Genomic DNA, 6,000 nt, shown 5'->3' on the forward strand with positions numbered 1-6,000 from the left:
GACTGAACTCAAAAGCTACAACAACCCTTCACTCAGCACATACCGGCACCTACATGTCAGCTCTGGGTAAGCATTGCAATTCGGAGATAAATCAAGACTTTTTTCCTCCTTCGTTTTTTTTTTCTATTACCTTCCTTCTTTCCTCTTTTTCATTTTTCCCCCTCCTTCATGCCTTCCTTCTGCCCATAAACATTTATTGAGACTTGCGTGTGCCGTGGATGCCCAGGGCAGTCCGATGAAGCCCACAGACCCCCTTTTCAGAATAATAATGTTACAAGCATAAAATAAAACACACAACTTTACAAAGGAACCACATTCGATGGAAAGTCAAGTATCAAAATATTTTAAAATAAACGATATCATGATTGATATATTATTTGCAAATGAAAAAACAAGACCCAGCAGTAAGTATAGTAACAAGGTCTAGCAGTGGGTATCTTAACCATCATTCTGAGCTGGTGAAGCGCATAAATGCTGTTTCCAGACGTCCACAAGGGCTATGATGAGATACAAAATGACCTATGATTTTTATTAGTGACAGTGTCACGAGGGCTGCTAATACTACTATGATTTGTTGCCTATATTCGTAACTGAAGGAACGACTACCTTTCAGCTCGAGGTCAGTGAAAATAACAATGTAGTGTGTTGTCCCATCCAAGTTCCCAGACCCAGATCCCTGCATTAAGGGACTTTGAAATATTTTTCATGGGTCATGGGTCATGGGCAGCCCTCTCGGAATGAATAAATAATATAGACTGGACTAGACTAGACCAGAATAAAATAGGTCAGCATGCGTCCTTCACAGTAAAGGTGAGTGCAGAATTATGAAACTTTTATTTCACTTGCATGTGGGTGCGTGGGCTTTACAGGTCATGGTGCAAAAATACTTCCTGCGACTCATGGTCAAAAATATCTGGGAAGCCGTGGCCTGGGGGGAAGCAGGCCTCGCACAGCCGCTGCCACACTGCAGGTGCGGAGATCCTTGCCCCTCCCTCTGGGCCCAGCCGGCCTTGGTTGGCCCCTGGCTGCACCTTCAGCCCACACACCAGGAGACACACAGACCCAAGCTCAAAAAAGGCTATGCTGTCCTTGGCTGCACAACTATTTCTGCCCTCCTCGGGGAGAGGAGCAGGTGTGGCAATGCCCAAGTCCTGAGCTCATTGCCTGTCAAGGGGACAGGCCCCTCCTGACGGCCACATGTCCCCACAGCAAATATTAGGAGAGCTGTTTGCGAAGAGCCAGCTGGCGGCATGTCCGGAGGTGTCAGGCTGCAAAGGCTTGGGGCTGATTAAATTGCCTTGGATGGGGCATTAAAGCCATCTTAGAGCAGGCGGATGTTTTTGTGCTTTTTTGTACGTGTGTGTTCTTCTTATTCCCCATCCTGGATATCAAAGGAGAGAGTCTGGGAAAGGATACCGGAATCAGAAAAACAAAACTTCTAAGGGAATCTTCTCTCTGGTCCCCCAAGGGGGAGGGAGTTCGGCACCCTGCAGATGGGCTATGAAGGAGCAAATGCCTCAGTTGTCAGAAGTGTAGGCAATGAACCCTGTGCAATAAAGAGGAAATTGTTAAAGGGGAAACGGGCTTTGGGGGGATTTTAAACTGCAGCTCAGTTCAGCAGTTCAGAAGAGAAACGCCGGTGGTGTCTGCAGCATCTGAGTTCAAATTCTGGCACTATTTTTTTTGCTTTGTGACCTAGAGAAAGCCATCTCCCCTCTCTGGTCATTGGTCGTCTAGTCTGTAAAGTGGGAAAATAATATCACCTACTTCAAGGAGCTGCTGGAGGGTTTCAGCGAAAAGCTAGAAAGTGCTTAGCCCACGGCTTGACCTACAGTGAGCGCTCAATAATGGTAGCTGTCCTTGTTACCTTCATTATTATTTCCACTGCGGTCTGGTGCCTACGTCTGCTCCTTAATGCAGATGTATTGTCCAGGCTGACCTTCTCACAACGCCGGAAGTCAGGGAGAACATGAAATCACACTCATTAACATTTATTTATTTATTGGGCTGGTAACAGTTCACATGCTAATTCGTTCCTAGCAGCAACCCTATGAAATACGGCCTATGAAATGATCATCATGAATTCATCATCACCAACAACTCTGTGAAATGATCACCATTCTCACCGTACAGATGGGGGGGCCACATCATCTGTTGCCTCGTAACAAATCAGCCCAATACTGAGTGACTTAAGACAACAATGAACGTTCGCTACTTCACACAGTTTCGGTGGCCCCGGAATTCAGGGGTGACTTGGCTGCACAGTTCTCTGGGGAGAGACAGCCAAGTGCCAGCCGGGAGGCCACGGTCATCGGAGGCTCGGCTGGGGCTGGAGGATCCGCTCCCACGGCCGGAGGCTGACGTGAAGCTGTTGGGACGTGGCCTCAGTTCCTCACGAGAGCCGGCCACGGGTTTCTTACGTGTCCTCCCAAGATGGCCAAGGGCGTCCCCCAGAGTGAGTGATCCAGGAGAAAGACAGAGGCTGTGATGTCTTTTTAAAATTTTTTTAAATTTTAATTCATTTTAGAGAAAGAGAGAGAGAGAGACATCGACTTGGTGTTCCACTGGTTTATGCATTCATTGGCTGGCTCTTTTTTCTTTAATCCTCACCCCAGGACATGTTTCCATGGATTTTTAGAGAGAGAGAGAGGAGGGAGAGCATCAGTGTGAGAGGGAAACATTGATCGGCTGCCTCCCGTACGTGCCCCAGCCAGGGATCGAACCCACAACCTAGACATGTGCCCTGACCAGGAATCACACTGGCAACCCTTTGGCACACAGGACCACACTCCAACCCACTGAGCCACGTGGCCAGACCTCATTGGCTGATTCTTGCACGTGCCCTGACCAGGAATCAAACCCTCAGTCCTGGCGTATCGGGCCAATGTTCTCACCGACTGGGCAACCCAGCCAGGGCGCTGCACTGCCTTTATCCCCCAATTTTTTATTATGAAAAAATACATATAACACAAACTTGGCCATCACTAGCCTTCTTTTAAGTGTACAGTCCATGGTATTAAATAGATTCATATTTTTGTGCAACCATCACCACTGGCCATCTCCAGAAATTTTTCAACTTAAAATACTAAAACTCTGTATCCATGGAATGCTAACTCCCCACTCCCCACATCCTCGGGCTGCTACCCTCCTACCCTCTGTCTGTATACACTTGACTCCTCGAGGCACCTCATGTAAGCGGAGTCACACAGTCTTTTGGGGACTAACTCACTTCATTCGGCACAGTGTCCTCCAAGTTCATCCACGTCGCGGCACGTGTCAGCATTCCCATCCTTTTTAAGGCGGAATAGTGTTTTACTGTCACAACGTCCTTTTATTATCCAGCCCTGGAAGTCACACACGCTGTCACTCCCACAGCATCCTACTAGTCGTCCGGGCCAGCCCCATTCACTGCGAAGGAGGACGACACAGGGAGCGAACACCAGGAGGTGAGAATCATTAGTGTTTATCTTTGAACCCGGCTACCACAGAGCTGAGTTCCTAGACGTTTAACAATGTGACCTAAGGTCACACAACAGGCAAGTGTCAGACCTGGGACTGGAACACAATCACACACCACAAGTGCAATGTGTGACCCCCCCAACGGTGCCACTGCCCCTCGACCCACACCTCGACACAGCTGCCCCCGATGCAGGAAGAGGCACCCCGTGGGGCGGAGACTCCCGCAGCGGAAGGTCAGGAGGCCTGGGCTGGACTCTCAGTTCTGGCGCTAACTCACTCACCACGTGACCTCGGGCAAGTCGTTGCCCCTGCCTGGGCCTCAGTTTCCTTATCTGTCAGGCAGCGGCAAGAGTAACTAGTTCCCGTGATGTTGAGGCGAATAAGGAAAATGAATGCAGCCTCTGAAACTCAGTCCACAGCCAGGCAGAAAGAATACATTTCCTTCCCGTAAGTTCTTCAAACGTTTGGTTATTTACTAGGTAATCATTTCCTGTGGCAGCAACTGGAAAGGCGTGAAAGGACCTGCAAGGAAAATCTCCCTCACTCCATCCGTCAGGCACCCAGTTTCCCTCTCCGGAGGCGACCACTGTCACTGGTGTCTTGTCGAAATACCACATTTCTCTGTTTTCTTAAACCTCCCTAGCTGAGTTGGGAAGAATGTCAGCTCAGTTTCTCTTGGGGCTGGGGGTCCTGGCTCCCACCTGGCACCAAGGCATGGAGGGTGGCGGGAGACATGGCCTTCTAGTTGTCAATTATCTCAGCATCTTAGTGACTTTGGGGATGCCCCGTGTCCCAGGCAAGGGACCCTGGAAGCCAGAACCCTGGCAGCCAAGGGGAGGAGCTGGGATTTGAACCCAGGTCTGGAGCTCAAGCTCTGAAGCATTTCATTACTCCACCAAGTGCAGGGGGTGAGTCTTGGCAGCATTGGGGAGAACATCAAAATGGCAAGCATGCAACTGCCCAGCAGTGATGAATAGCACTGCCTCTCGTTGGAATAATATGCATGACTTAAGATTTTAATTATGGATAATGCAAAGATATTAAAAATTCTTCAGCTATAATGTGAAGTTAAAAAATAAATAATTCTACACACAGCAAAGGCACTGCAGAGGTTCTGCCAGTCCCCTCCCGCATCAAAGGTGAGATCGGGTGTTTCTTCTGGGCTGTCACTCTGCCGGGTGTCACCCTGCCACAGCCCTTCCGGCACCAGGCTCTTCCTGCCTGTGACTCAGGTGATCTGGTTAACCCAGCAGACTTGGGAACCAGGCAGCCTGGATTCAAAGTCTGGCTCCTCTACTTTCAATTTGTGTGACCTTGGGCAAGTCATTTCACTTTTCCAAGTTCTGTGAACTGGCACTAGTAACAATAGCTCCAAAGACTAGAGTGAGGATTGAATGTGCCGTCTCTTGTGAAGTCCTAGGGTCACAGTCACTAAATGTTCGTTACTGTGGCTTGTCCCCTCTGTACCACACTGTGAGCTCCATGCAGAGCAACAACCTTGGCTTATCTGTGTGCCAGGCACCCAGCACGGAGCCCGGGATTCATTCCACAGGCATCTGTCCAACACCTTCTCTGTGCCAGGTCCTAGGGAGATAAAGGTAAATGAGACCTGGTCTGTGCTCTCATGGGGTACATATTCTGGTAGGGGCATAGCCAATAAATAAATAGGCAACTAAGTAAACAAAAAGACATAGGCTAGTGCTCAGCACTATGGAGAAAATGAAGTGGGTGGTGATAGAGGGGGCCTGGGGAGTGTTGTTCTGGATTGCAGTCAGGGAAGGCCTCCCAGAGGTGGTGATTGTGAGACAAGTTCTGATTGGCAGGAGGAAGCTAACCACAGGAAGATCTGGGAGAGCAGACATTCCGGCAGAAGGCACAGCAAGTGCAAAGGCCCTGGAGCAGGAAACTCTGGGGCCAGCTTAGTGGGGGAGGAGGAGTGAGGAGGACGGGGGTGGGTAGGAGGTGGGGGAGACCAGCAGGAGCCCCATCCCACAGCACCTCGCCAAGCTGAGTGGACGACGTGGAGTTTTCTCTCCATTGGCGGGTTTAAGCTGGGGAGCAACATCATCCTTGCATCCCGGGGCATCTCACGTAATGAGAACGGTCCCAGCCTGAATCCAGAGGCCCCTGCTCACTGAAGCAGGGTCCAGACTCAGCCTGCAGCAGCTCAGCCTGCAGTCACTGCCATCCATCCTTGTCTCGGCCTCCTTGCAAGCCAGACTCAAGCCCCCATTAATATAAATGAGGCCCTTTGCTGACTCGATTTCCAAATGAGTCCAGCCACTCAAGATCTCTATTCTGGGAAATGGGAAATTTATGTAATGAAAATTAAAAGAGAAACTGGGGAAGCAGCTCCTTAAGTGCTTTCTTCCCCGGTAAGTGAGCCAGGTCTGCACAGCTGGCAGGAGATGGATGAAGGCGCTACCCCAGGCTGCTGGGGCCTGTGACCCGCAGGGAGGCACCTCGGCTGCAGGCTGGGCGTAAAGCCCGTGATAATGACAGCCCGTGCCCACCCCTACTGCCCAGCCTTATTCGAAGCAC

This window comes from Phyllostomus hastatus, unplaced genomic scaffold, assembly GCF_019186645.2.
Source record: "Phyllostomus hastatus isolate PE091 unplaced genomic scaffold, TTU_PhHast_1.1 phas_contig_17, whole genome shotgun sequence".
Lineage (NCBI taxonomy): Eukaryota > Metazoa > Chordata > Mammalia > Chiroptera > Phyllostomidae > Phyllostomus > Phyllostomus hastatus.